This window comes from Rattus norvegicus, chromosome 10 (assembly GCF_021556685.1).
Source record: "Rattus norvegicus strain SHRSP/BbbUtx chromosome 10, alternate assembly SHRSP_T2T, whole genome shotgun sequence".
NCBI lineage: Eukaryota > Metazoa > Chordata > Mammalia > Rodentia > Muridae > Rattus > Rattus norvegicus.
Genome location: NC_141543.1, coordinates 4,129,872 through 4,146,013, shown reverse-complemented (window position 1 = coordinate 4,146,013; position 16,142 = coordinate 4,129,872).

The window sequence follows — 16,142 nt, the reverse complement described above, 5'->3', positions numbered from 1 at the left end:
CATGTCCCATTGGGAACTCACTGTATTAGCCTAGAAATTTTGATTCCATTCGTGAAAAATTTTCTATATCCCGAATAGTCCACTTATTACTACTGCGGCCTGTTTGGAACTACCCGAATTAACGTAGTTACTGAGATTCGGCTCACCAAATTTTGATAAATCTTTAAAAGTACACATATCACAAGAGCCTGCTTTTGGAACTAACTGAATTCACAGAGAAACAGTGTTTCAGTTAGTTAAAACTTTGCTCTATCTTGAATAACAAGCTTAATACTTACGAATCCTATTGGGAACCTATTGAGTTCACCATGACACTTAGATTCCATTCCGTAAAGTGTTGCTATATTTTGAAAAGCACACTCATACAAGCATATCCCATTGGGAACTCACTGAATTCGCTTAGAAATTTTGATTCCATTCGTGAAAATTTTTCTATATTCCGAACAGTCCACTTATTACTACTGCGGATTATTGGGAATTAACTGAATTCACCAAGTTACTCAGTTTTGGCTCACCAAATTTTGATAAATCTTTAAAAGTATATTTATTACAAGATCAGGCTACTGGGAACTAACTGAATTCACAAAGAAACAGTGTTTCAGTTCGTTAAAACGTTGCTCTATCTTGAATATCTAGTTTATTACTCGCGAATCCAATTATGACCTATTGAATTCACCATGATACTTAGATTCCGTTCCTTAAAATGTTGCTATATATTGAAAAGCACACTGATACAAGCATCTCCCATTGGTATCTCCCTGAATTCACCAAGAAATTTTGATTCCAATTGTGAAAATTTTATTATATCCCGAACAGTCCACTTATTACTACTGCGGCCTATTGGGAACTAAGTGAATTCACAAAGGTACTGAGATTCATCTCACCAAATTTTGATAAATCTTTAAAAGTACACATATTACAAGAGCCTCCTAATTGGAACTAACTGAATTCACAAAGAAACAGTGTTTCAGTTAGTTAAAACGTTGCTCTATCTTGAATAAGAAGCTTATTACTTGCGAATCCATTGGACCTATTGAATTCACCATGATACTTAGATTCTGTTCCTTAAAGTGTTGCTATATATAGAAAAGCACACTCATACAAGCATGTCCCATTGGGAACTCGCTGAATTCGCCTAGTTATTTTGATTCCGTTCCTGAAAATTTTTCTTTATCCCGAACAGTCCACTTATTACTACTGCGGCCTATTGGGAACTAAGTTATTTCAAAAAGTTACTGAGATTCATCTCACCAAATTTTGATAAATCTTTAAAAGTACACATATTACAAGAGCCTGCTACTGGGAACTCACTGAATTCACAAAGAAACAGTGTTTCAGTTAGTTAAAACGTTGCTCTATCTTGAAGAACAAGCTTATTACATGGGAATCCTATTGGGAACCTATTGAATTCACCATGATACTTAGATTCCGTTCCTTAAAATGTTGCTATATATTGAAAGCACACTCATACAAGCATGTACAATTGCGAACTCACTGAATTCGCCTAGAAATTTTGATTCCATTCCCGAAAATTTTTCTTTATCCCGAACAGTCCACTTATTACTACTGAGGCCTATTGGGAACAAACTGAATACACCCAGTTACTGAGATTCGGCTCACTAAATTTTGATAAATCTTTAAAAGTACACATATTACAAGACCCTGCTACTGGGAACTATCTGAATTCACAAAGAAACAGTGTTTCTATTCGTTAAAACGTTGCTCTATCTTGAATAACAAGCTTATTACATGCGAATCCTATTGGGAACCTACTGAATTCACTATGAAACTTAGATTCCGTTCCTTAAAATGTTGCTATAAAATGAGAAGCACACTCATGCAAGCATGTCCCGTTGGGATCTCAATGAATTCGCCTAGAATATTTGATTCTATTCGTGAAAATTTTTCTATATCCCGAACAGTCCACTTAATACTACTGAGGCCTATAGGGAACTAACCGAATTCACTAAGTTACTGAGATTCGGCTCACCAAATTTTGATAAATCTTTAAAAGGACACAATTACAAGAGCCTGCTACTGGGAACTAACTGAATTCACACAGAAACAGTGTTTCAGTTCGTTAAAACGTTGCTCAATCTTGAATAACAAGCTTATTACATGCGAATCCTATTGGGAACCTACTGAATTCACATGATACTTAGAATCCGTTCCTTAAAGTGTTGCTATATATTGAAAAGCACACTCATACAAGCATGTCCCGTTAGGAACTCACGGAATTCGCTTAGAAATTTTGATTCCATTCGTGAAAATTTTTATATATCCCGAACAGTCCACTTATTACTACTGTGGCAGATGCGAACTAACCGAATCACCAAGTTACTGAGATTCGGCTCACCAAATTTTGATAAATCTTTAAAAGCACACAATTACAAGAGCCTTCTACTGGGAACTAACTGAATTCACAAAGAAACAGTGTTTCATTTCGTTCAAACGTTGCTCTATCTTGAATAACAAGCTTATTACATGCCAATCCTATTAGGAACCTACTGAATTCACCATGATACTTAGATACCGCTCCTTAAAATGTTGCTATATATTGAAAAACACACTCATACAAGCATGTCCCATTGGGAACTCACTGAATTGGCCTAGAAATTTTGATTCCATTCATGAAAATTTTTCTATATATCGAAAAGTACACTTATTACTACTGCGGCCTTTTGGGAACTAAGTGAATTCACCAAGTTACTGAGATTCGGCTCACCAAATTTTGATAAATCTTTAAAGGCACACAATTACAAGAGCCTGCTACTGGGAACTAAGTGAATTCACAAAGAAACAGTGTTTCAGTTCGTTCAAACATTGCTCTATCTTGAATAACAAGTTTATTACATGCCAAACCTATTGGGAACCTACTGAATTCACAATGATACTTAGATACCGTTCCTTAAAATGTTGCTATATATTGAAAAACACACTCATACAAGCATGTCCAATTGGGAACTCACTGAATTCCCCTAGAAATTTTCAATCCATTCGTGACAATATTTCTATAATCCCGAACAGTCCACTTATTACGACTGCGGCCTATTGGGAACTAAGTGAATTCACAAAGTTACTGACATTCAGCTCACCAAATTTTGATAAATCTTTAAAAGTACACTTATTACAAGAGCCTGCTACTGGGAACTAATTGAATTCACCAAGAAACATTGTTTCGGTTAGTTAAAACGTTGCTCTATCTTTAATAACAAGCTTATTACTTGCGAAATCTATTGGGAACCTACTGAATTCACCATGATACTTAGATTTCGTTCCTGTAAATGTTGCTATATATTGAAAAGCACACTCATACAAACATGTCCCATTGGGAACTCACTGAATTTGCCTAGAAATTTTGATTCCATTCCTGAAAATTTTTCTATATCCCGAACAGTCCACTTATTACTACTGCGGCCTATTGGGCACTAAGTGAATTCACAAAGTTACTGAGATTCATCTCACCAAATTTTGATAAATCTTTAAAAGTACACATATTACAAGAGCCTGCTACTTGGAACTAACTGAATTCACAAAGAAACAGTGTTTCAGTTCGTTAAAACTTTGCTCTATCTTGAATAACAAGCTTATTACTTGCGAATCCATTGGGACCTATTGAATTAACCATATTACTTAGTCTCCGTTCGTTAAAATGTTGCTATATATTGAAAAGCACACTCATAAAAGCATGTCCCATTGGGTACTCACTGAATTAGCCTAGAAATTTTCATTCCAATCGTGAAAATTTTTCTATATCCCGAACAGTCCACGTATTACTACCTCAGCCTATTTAGAACTACCCGAATTAACGAAGTTACGGAGATTTGGCTCACCAAATTTTGATAAATCTTTAAAAGTACACATATTACAAGAGCCTGCTACTTGGAACTAACTGAATTCACAAAGAAACAGTGTTTCAGTTCGTTAAATCTTTGCTCTATCTTGAATAACAAGCTTATTACTTGCGAATCCATTGGGACCTATTGAATTCACCATATTACTTAGTCTCCGTTCGTTAAAATGTTGCTATATATTGAAAAGCACACTCATACAATCATGTCCCATTGGGAACTCACTGAATTTTCCTAGAAATTTTGATTCCATTCGTGAAAATTTTTCTATATCCCGAACAGTCCACTTATTACTACTGAGGCCTATTGGGAACAAACTGAATACACCCAGTTACTGAGATTCGGCTCACTTAATTTTGATAAATCTTTAAAAGTACACATATTACAAGAGCCTGCTACTGGGAACTAACTGAATTCACAGAGAAACAGTGTTTCAGTTCGTTAAAACGTTGCTATATGTTGAATGACAAGCCTATACATGCGAATCCTACTGGGAACCTACTGAATTCGCCATGATACTTAGAATCCGTTCCTTAAAATGTTCCTATATATTGAGAAGCACACTCATAAAACATTTCCCATTAGGAACTCACGGAATTCGCCTAGAAATTTTGATTCCATTCGTGAAAATTTTTCTATATCCCGAACAGTCCACTTATAACTACTGCGGCCTATTGGGAACTAAGTGAATTCACCAACTTCCTGAGATTCATCTCACCAAATTTTGATAAATCTTTAAAAGTACACATATTACAAAAGCCTGCTACTGGGAACTAACTGATATCACAAAGAAACAGTGTTTCAGTTCGTTAAAACGTTGCTGTATCTTGAATAACAAGCTTATTACATGCGAATCCTATTGGGAACCTTATGAATTCACCATGAAACTTAGATTCGGTTCTTTAAAATGTTGCTATATATTGAAAAGCACACTCATGCAAGCATGTCCCATTGGGAACTCACTGAATTCGCCTAGAAATTTTGATTCTACTCGTGAAAATTTTTTTATATCCCGAACAGTCTTCTTATTACTACCTCGGCCTATTTGGAACTACTCGAATTAACGAAGTTACTGAGATTCGGCTCACTAATTTTGATAAATCTTTAAAAGTACACATATTACAAGAGCTTGCTACTGGGAACTAACTGAATTCACAGAGACACAGTGTTTCAGTTTGTTAAAACATTGCTCTATCTTGAATAACAAGCTTATTACTTACGAATCCTATTGGGAACCTTTTGAATTCAACATGATACTTACATTCCGTTCCTTAAAGTGCTGCTATATATTGAAAAGCACACTCATACAAGCATGTCCCATTGGGAACTCATTGAATTCGCTTAGAAATTTTGATTCCATTCGTGAAAAATTTACTATATTCCGAAAAGTCCACTTATCACTACTGCGGCCTATTGGGAATTAACTGAATTCACAAAGTTACTCAGACTGGGATCACCAAATTTTGATAAATCTTTAAAAGTACACATATTACAAGAGCCTGCTACTAGGAACTAACTGAATTCACAAAGAAATTGTGTTTCAGTTCGTTAAAACGTTGCTGTATCTTGAATAACAAGCTTATTACTTGCGAACCCTATTGGGACCTATTGAATTCACCATGATACTTAGATTCCGTTCCTTAAAATGTTGCTACATATTGAAAAGCACACTCATACAAGCATATCCCATTGGGAACTCACTGATTTCGCCTAGAAATTTTGATTCGATTCGTGAAAATTTTTCTATATCCCGAAGATTCCACTTATTACTACTGAGCCCTATTGGGAAGAAACTGAATTCACCAAGTTACTGAGATTCGGCTCAACAAATTTTGATAAATCTTTAAAGTATACATATTACAAGAGCCTGCTACTGGGAACTAACTGAATTCACAAAGAAACAGTGTTTCAGTTCGTTAAAACTTTGCTCTATCTTGAAGGACAAGCCTATACATGCGAATCCTATTGAAACCTACTGAATTCGCCATGATACTTAGAATCCGTTCCTTAAAATGTTGCTATATATTGAAAAGAACACTCATACAAGCATGTCCCATTGGGAACCCACTGAATTCGCCTAGAAATTTTCATTCCATTAGTGACAATATTTCTATATCCCGAACAGTCCACTTATTAGTACTGCGGCCTATTTGGAACTACCCGAATTCACGAACTTACTGAGATTCGGCTCAGGAAATTTTGCTAAATCTTTAAAAGTACACATAGTACAAGAGCCTGCTACTGGGAACTAACTAAATTCACAAAGAAACAGTGTTTGAGTACGTTAAAACGTTGCTCTATCTTGAATAACAAGATTATTACTTGTGAATCCTGTTGGGAACTACTGAATTCACCATGATACTTAGATTCCGTTCGTCAAACTGTTACTATATATTGAAAAGCACACTCATACAAGCATGTCCCATGGGAACTCACTGAATTTGCCTAGAAATGTTGATTCCATTCGTGAAAATTTTTCTATATTCCGAACAGTCCACTTATCACTACTGCGGCCTACTGGGAATTAACTGAATTCACAAAGTTACTCAGACTGCGATCACCATATTTTGATAAATCTTTAAAAGTACACATATTACAAGAGACTGCTACTGGGAACTACCTGAATTCACAAAGAAACAGTGTTTCAGTTCGTTAAAACGTTGCTCTATCTTGAATAACAAGCTTATTACTCGCGAATCCTATTGGGACCTATTGAATTCATCATGATACTTAGATTCCGTTCCTTAAAATGTTGCTATATATTGATAAGCACACTCTTACAAGCATGTCCCATTGGGAAGTCACTGAATTCGCCTAGAAATTTTGATTGCATTCGTGAACATTTTTCTATATCCCGACCAGTCCACTTATTACTATTGAGCCCTATTGGGAAGAAACTGAAATCACCAAGTTACTGAGGTTCGGCTCAACAAATTTTGATAAATCTTTAAAAGTATAAATATTACAAGAGTCTGCTACTGGGAACTAACTGAATTCACAAAAAAACAGTGTTTCAGTTCGTTAAAACTTTGCTCTATTTTGAATGACAAGCCTATACATGCGAATCCTACTGGGAACCTACTGAATTCGCCATGATACTTAGAATCCGTTCCTTAAAATGTTGCTATATATTGAAAAGAACACTCATACAAGCATGTCCCATTGGGAACCCACTGAATTCGCCTAGAAATTTTCATTCCATTAGTGACAATATTTCTATATCCCGAACAGTCCACTTATTACGACTGCGGCCTATTGGGAACTAAGTGAATTCACAAAGTTACTGACATTCGGCTCACCAAATTTTGATAAATCTTTAAAAGTACACATATTACAAGAGCCTGCCTCTGGGAACTAAGTTAATTCTCAAAGAAACAGTGTTTCAGTTGGTTAAAACGTTGTTGTATCTTTAATAACAAGCTTATTTCATGCGAATCCTATTGGGAACCTACTGAATTCACCATGATACTTAAATTCCGTTCCTGAAAATGTTACTATATATTGAAAAGCACACACACACAAGCATGTCCCATTGGGAACTCACTGAATTCGCCTAGTTATTTTGATTCCGTTCCTGAAAATTTTTCTTTATCCCGAAAGTCCACTTATTAGTACTGCGGCCTATTGGGAACTAAGTGAATTCACAAAGTTACTGAGATTCATCAAACCAAATTTGGATAAATCTTTAAAAGTACACATATTACAAGAGCCTGCTACTGGGAACTCACTGAATTCACAAAGAAACAGTGTTTCAGTTCGTTAAAACGTTGCTCTATCTTGAATAACAAGCTTATTACTTGCGAATCCTATTGGGAACATATTGAATTCACCATGATACTTATATTCTGTTCCTTAAAATTTTGCTATATAATGAAAAGCACACTCATACAAGCATGTCCCATTGGGAAATCCATGAATTCGCCTAGAAATTTTGATTCCATTCCTGAAAATTTTTCTATGTCCCGAAAAGTCCACTTATTACTACTGAGGCCTATTGGGAACTAACTGAATTCACCCAGTTACTGAGATTCTTCTCACCAAATTTTGATAATTCTTTAAAAGTACACATATTACAAGAGCCTGCTACTGGGAACTAACTGAATTCACAAAAAAACAGTGCTTCAGTACGTTAAAACGTTGCTCTATCTTGAAAAACAATCTTATTACATGCGAATACTATTCAGAACCTATTGAATTCACCATGAACTTAGATTCTGTTCCTTCAAATGTTGCTATATAATGAAAAGCACATTCATACAAGCACGTCCCGTTGGGAACTCCCTGAATTTGCCTAGAAATTTTCATTCCATTCCTGAAAATTTTTCTATATCCCGAACAGTCCACTTATTACTACTGAGGCCTATAGGGAACTAACTGAATTCACCCAGTTACTGAGATTCGGCTCACCAAATTTTGATAAATCTTTAAAAGTACACATATTACAAGAACCTGCTACTGGGAACTAACTGAATTCACAAAGAAACAGTGTTTCAATTCGTTAAAAAATTGCTCTATCTTGAATAACAAGCTTATTACATGCAAATCTTATTGGGAACCTACTGAATTCGCCATGATACTTAGAATCCGTTCGTAAAATGTTCTTATATATTGAAAAGCACACTCATACAATCATGTCCCATTGGGAACCCACTGAATTCGCCTAGAAATTTTCATTCCATTCTTGACAATATTTCAATATCCCGAACAGTCCACTTATTACGACTACGGCCTATTTGGAACTAAGTGAATTCACAAAGTTACTGACATTCGGCTCACCAAATTTTGATAAATCTTTAAAAGTACACATATTACAAGAGCCTGCTACTGGGAACTAACTGAATTCACAAAGAAACAGTGATTCAGTTCGTTAAAACGTTGCTCTATCTTGAATAACAAGCTTATTACATGCGAATCCTATTGGGTACCTGCTGAGTTCACCATGATACTTAGATTCCGTTCCTTAAAATATTGCTATATATTGAAAAGCACACTCATACAAGCATGTCCCATTGGGAACTCACTGAATTCGCCTAGAAATTTTCATTCCATTCGTGACAATATTTCTATATCCCGATCAGTACACTTATTACAACTGCGGCCTATAGGGGACTAAGTGAATTCACAAAGTTACTGAGATTCATCTCACCAAATTTTGATAACTCTTTAAAAGTACCCATATTACAAGAGCCTGCTACTGGGAACTAACTGAATTCACAAAAAAATCAGTGCTTCAGTTCGTTAGAACGTTGCTCTATCTTGAAAAACAATCTTATTACCTGCTAATACTATTCAGAACCTATTGAATTCACCATGATACTTAGATTCTGTTCCTTCAAATGTTGCTATATAATGAAAAGCACACTCATACAAGCACGTCCCGTTGGGAACTCCCTGAATTTGCCTAGAAATTTTCATTCCATTCCTGAAAATTTTTCTATATCCCGAACAGTCCACTTATTACTACTGAGGCCTAGAGGGAACTAACTGAATTAACCCAGTTACTGAGATTCGGCTCACCAAATTTTGATAAATCTTTAAAGGTACACATATTACAAGAGCGTGCTACTGGGAACTAACTGAATTCACAAAGAAACAGTGTTTCAATTCGTTAAAACATTGCTCTATCTTGAATAACAAGCTTATTACATGCAAATCTTATTGGGAACCTACTGAATTCGCCATGATACTTAGAATCCGTTCCTTAAAATGTTGTTATATATTGAAAAGCACACTCATACAATCATGTCCCATTGGGAACCCACTGAATTCGCCTAGAAATTATCATTCCATTCTTTACAATATTTCAATATCCCGAAGAGTCCACTTATTACGACTACGGCCTATTTGGAACTAAGTGAATTCACAAATTTGCTGACATTCGGCTCACCAAATTTTGATAAATCTTTAAAAGTACACATATTACAAGAGCCTGCTACTGGGAACTAACTGAATTCACAAAGAAACAGTGATTCAGTTCGTTAAAACGTTGGTCTATCTTGAATAACAAGCTTATTACATGCGAATCCATTGGGACCTATTGAATTCACCATGATACTTAGATTCCGTTCCTTAAAATGTTGCTATATATTGAAAAGCACACTCATACAAGCATGTCCCATTGGGAACTCACTGAATTGGCCTAGAAATTTTGATTCTAATCGTGAAAATTTTTCTATATCCCGAACAGTCCACTTATTACTACTGCGGCCTATTGGGAACTAAGTCAATTCACAAAGTTACTGAGATTCATCTCACCAAATTTTGATAAATCTTTAAAAGTACACATATTACAAGAGCCTGCTACTTGGAACTAACTGAATTCACAAAGAAACAGTGTTTCAGTTCGTTAAAACTTTGCTCTATCTTGAATAAAAAGCTTATTACTTGCGAATCAATTGGGACCTATTGAATTCACCATGATACTTAGATTCCGTTCCTAAAAATGTTGCTATATATTGAAAAGCACGCTCATAAAAGCATGTCCCATTGGAAACTCACTGAATTAGACTAGAAATTTTGATTCCATTCCTGAAAATTTTTCTATATCCCGAACAGACCACTTATTACTACCTCGGCCTATTTGGAACTACCGGAATTAACGAAGTTATGGAGATTCGGCTCACCAAATTTTGATAAATCTTTAAAAGTACACATATTACAAGAGCCTGCTACTGGGAACTAACTGAATTCACAGAGAAACAGTGTTTCAGTTCGTTAAAACTTTGCTCTATCTTGAATATCCAGCTTATTACTTACGAATCCTATTGGGAACCTACTGAATTCACCATGATACTTAGATTCCGTTCGTTAAAGTGTCGCTATATATTGAAAAGCATACTGATACAAGCATGTCACATTGGGAACTCACTGAATTCGCTTAGAAAATTTGATTCCATTCGTGAAAAATTTTCTATATTCCGAACAATCCACTTATCACTACTGCGGCCTATTGGGAACAAAATGAATACACCAACTTACTGACATTCGGCTCACCAAATTTTCATAAATCTTTAAAAGCACACAATTACAAGAGCCTGCTACTGGGAACTAACTGAATTCACACAGAAACAGTGTTTCAGTTGGTTAAAACGTTGTTGTATCTTTAATAACAAGCTTATTACATGCGAATCCTATTGGGAACCTACTGAATTCACCATGATACTTAGATTCCGTTCCTTAAAGTGTTGCTATATATTGAAAAGCACACTCATACAAGCTAGTCCCATTAGGAACTCACGGAATTCGCCTAGAAATTTTGATTCCATTCGTGAAAATTTTTCTATATCCCCAGCAGTCCACCTATTACTACTGCGGCCTATTGCAAACTACACGAATTCACCAAGTTACTGAGATTCGGCTCACCAAATTTTGATAAATCTTTAAAAGCACACAATTACAAGAGCCTGCTACTGGGAACTAAGTGAATTCACAAAGAAATAGTGTTTCAGTTCGTTCAAACATTGCTCTATCTTGAATAACAAGTTTATTACATGCCAAACCTATTGGGAACCTACTGAATTCACATTGATACTTAGATACCGTTCCTTAAAATGTTGCTATATATTGAAAAACACACTCACACAAGCATGTCCAATTGGGAACTCACTGAATTCGCCTAGAAAGTTTCAATCCATTCGTGACAATATTTCTATAATCCCGAACAGTCCACTTATTACGACTGCGGCCTATTGGGAACTAAGTGAATTCACAAAGTTACTGACATTCAGCTCACCAAATTTGATAAATCTTTAAAAGTACACTTATTACAAGAGCCTGCTACTGGGAACTAACTGAATTCACAGAGAAACAGTGTTTCAGTTCGTTAAAACTTTGCTCTACCTTGTATAACAAGCTTATTACTTACGAATCCTATTGGGAACCTATTGAATTCACCATGATACTTAGATTCCGTTCGTTAAAGTGTTGCTATATATAGAAAAGCAAACTCATACAAGCATGTCCCATTGCGAACTCACTGAATTCGCTTAGAAATTTTGATTCCATTCGTGAAAAATTTTCTATTTTCCGAACAATCCACTTATCACTACTGCGGCCTATTGGGAATTAACTGAATTCACCAAATTACTCAGATTGGGATCACCAAATTTTGATAAATCTTTAAAAGTACACATATTACAAGAGCCTGCTACTGGGAACTAACTCAATTCACAAAGAAGCAGTGTTTCAGTTCGTTAATACATTGCTCTATCTTGAAAAACTAGCTTATTACATGCGAATCCTATTGGGAACCTATTGAATTCACCATGATACTTAGATTCCGTTCCTTAAAATGTTGCTATATATTGAAAAGCACAGTCATACAATCATGTCCCATTGGGAACTCACTGAATTTGCCTAGAAATTTTGATTCCATTCGTGAAAATTTTTCTATATCCCGAACCGTCCACTTATTAGTACTGAGGCCTATTGGGAACAAACTGAATACACCCAGTTACTGAGATTCGGCTCACTTAATTTTGATAAATCTTTAAAAGTACACATATTACAAGAGCCTGCTACTGGGAACTAACTGAATTCACAGAGAAACAGTGTTTCAGTTCGTTAAAACGTTGCTATATTTTGAATGACAAGCCTATACATGCGAATCCTACTGGGAACATACTGAATTCGCCATGATACTTAGAATCCGTTCCTTAAAATGTTGCTATATATTGAGAAGCACACTCATAAAGCATTTCCCATTAGGAACTCATGGAATTCGCCTAGAAATTTTGATTCCATTCGTGAAAATTTTTCTATGTCCCGAACAGTCCACTTATAACTACTGCGGCCTATTGGGAACTAAGTGAATTCACCAACTTCCTGAGATTCATCTCACCAAATTTTGATAAATCTTTAAAAGTACACATATTACAAAAGCCTGCTACTGGGAACTAACTGAATTCACAAAGAAACAGTGTTTCAGTTCGTTAAAACGTTGCTGTAGCTTGAATAACAAGCTTATTACATGCGAATCCTATTGGGAACCTTCTGAATTCACCAAGAAACTTAGATTCCGTTCCTTAAAATGTTGCTATATATTGAAAAGCACACTAATGCAAGCATGTCCCATTGGGAACTCACTGAATTCGCCTAGAAATTTTGATTTTATTTGTGAAAATTTTTCTATATCCCGAACAGTCTTCTTATTACTACCTCGGCCTATTTGGAACTACCCCAATTAACGAAGTTACTGATATTCGGCTCACTAATTTTGATAAATCTTTAATAGTACACATATTACAAGAGCTTGCTACTGGGAACTAGCTGAATTCACAGAGAAACAGTGTTTCAGTTCGTTAAAACATTGCTCTATCTTGAATAACAAGCTTATACTTACGAATCCTATTGGGAACCTATTGAATTCAACATGATACTTATATTCCGTTCCTTAAAGTGTTGCTATATATTGAAAAGCACACTCATACAAGCATGTCCCATTGGGAACTCACTGAATTCGCTTAGAAATTTTGATTCCATTCGTGAAAAATTTTCTATATTCCGAACAGTCCACTTATCACTACTGCGGCCTATTGGGAATTAACTGAATTCACAAAGTTACTCAGACTGGGATCACCAAATTTGGATAAATCTTTAAAAGTACACATATTACAAGAGCCTGCTACTAGGAACTAACTGAATTCACAAAGAAACAGTGTTTCAGTTCGTTAAAACGTTGCTGTATCTTGAATAACAAGCTTATTACTTGCGAATCCTATTGGGACCTATTGAATTCACCATGATACTTAGATTCCGTTCCTTAAAATGTTGCTACATATTGAAAAGCACACTCATACAAGCATATCACATTGGGACCTCACTGATTTCGCCTAGAAATTTTGATTCGATTCCTGAAAATTTTTCTATATCCCGAACAGTCCACTTATTACTACTGAGCCCTATTGGGAAGAAACTGAATTCACCAAGTTACTGAGATTCGGCTCAACAAATTTTGATAAATCTTTAAAAGTATACATATTACAAGAGCCTGCTACTGGGAACTAACTGAATTCACAAAGAAACAGTGTTTCAGTTCGTTAAAACTTTGTTCTATCTTGAATGACAAGCCTATACATGCGAATCCTATTGAAACCTACTGAATTCGCCATGATACTTAGAATCCGTTCCTTAAAATGTTGCTATATATTGAAAAGAACACTCATACAAGCATGTCCCATTGGAAACTCACGGAATTCGCCTCGAAATTTTCATTCCATTCGTGACAATATTTCTATATCCCGAACAGTCCACTGATTACGACTGCGGCCTATTGGGAACTAAGTGAATTCACAGAGTTACTGACATTCGGCTCACCAAATTTTGATAAATCTTTAAAAGTACACATATTACACGAGCCTGCTACTGGGAACTAACTGAATTCACAGAGAAACAGTGTTTCAGTTCGTTAAAACTTTGCTCTATCTTTAATAACAAGCTTATTACATGCGAATCCTATTGGGAACCTATTGAATTCACCATGATACTTAGATTACGTTCCTTAAAATGTTGCTATATATTGAAAAGCACACTCATACAATCATGTCCCATTGGGAACTCACTGAATTTGCCTAGAAATTTTGATTCCATTCGTGAATATTTTTCTAAATCCCGACCAGTCCACTTATTACTATTGAGCCCTATTGGGAAGAATCTGAAATCACCAAGTTACTGAGGTTCGGCTCAACAAATTTTGATAAATCATTAAAAGTATAAATATTACAAGAGTCTGCTACTGGGAACTAACTGAATTCACAAAAAAACAGTGTTTCAGTTCGTTAAAACTTTGCTCTATTTTGAATGACAAGCCTATACATGCGAATCCTACTGGGAACCTACTGAATTCGCCATGATATTTAGAATCCGTTCCTTAAAATGTTGCTATATATTGAGAAGCACACTCATACAAGCATTTCCCATTAGGAACTCACGGAATTCACCTCGAAATTTTGATTCCATTCGTGAAAATTTTTCTATATCCCGAACAGTCCACTTATTACTACTGCGGCCTATTGGGAACTAAGTGAATTCACCTACTTCCTGAGATTCATCTCAATAAATTTTGATAAATCTTTAAAAGTACACATATTACAAGAGCCTGCTACTGGGAACTAACTGAATTCACAAAGAAACAGTGTTTCAGTTCGTTAATACATTGCTCTATATTGAAAAACAAGCTTATTACATGCGAATCCTTTTGGGAACCTATTGAATTCACCATGATACTTAGATTCCGTTCCTTAAAATGTTGCTATATATTGAAAAGCACACTCATACAAGCTAGTCCCATTTGGAACTCACGGAATTCGCCTAGAATTTTTGATTCCATTCGTGAAAATTTTTCTATATCCCCAGCAGTCCACCTATTACTACTGCGGCCTATTGCAAACTAACCGAATTCACCAAATTACTGAGATTCGGCTCACCAAATTTTGATAAATCTTTAAAAGCACACAATTACAAGAGCCTGCTAATGGGAACTAAGTGAATTCACAAAGAAACAGTGTTTCAGTTCGTTCAAACGTTGCTCTATCTTGAATAACATGTTTATTACATGCCAAACCTATTGGGAACCTACTGAAATCACAATGATACTTAGATTCCGTTCCTTAAAATGTTGCTATATATTGAAAAAGACACTCATACAAGCATGTCCAATTGGGAACTCACTGAATTCGCCTAGAAATTTTCATTCCATTCGTGACAATATTTCTATATCCCGAACAGTCCACTGATTACGACTGCGGCCTATTGGGAACTAAGTGAATTCACAAAGTTACTGACATTCGGCTCACCAAATTTTGATAAATCTTTAAAAGTACACATATTACAAGAGCCTGCTACTGGGAACTAACTGAATTCACAGAGAAACAGTGTTTCAGTTCGTTAAAACGTTGCTCTATCTTGAAAAACAAGCTTATTACATGCGAATCCTATTGGGAACCTATTGAATTCACCATGATACTTAGATTCCGTTCCTTAAAATGTTGCTATATATTGAAAAGCGCACTCATACAATCATGTCCCATTGGGAACTCACTGAATTTGCCTAGAAATTTTGATTCCATTCGTGAATATTTTTCTATATCCCGAACAGTCCACTTATTACTACTGAGGCCTATTGGGAACAAACGGAATACACCCAGTTACTGAGATTCGGCTCACTAAATTTTGATAAATCTTTAAAAGTACACATATTACAAGAGCCTGCTACTGGGAACTAACTGAATTCACAAAGAAACAGTGTTTCAATTCGTTAAAACTTTGCTCTATCTTGAATGACAAGCCTATACA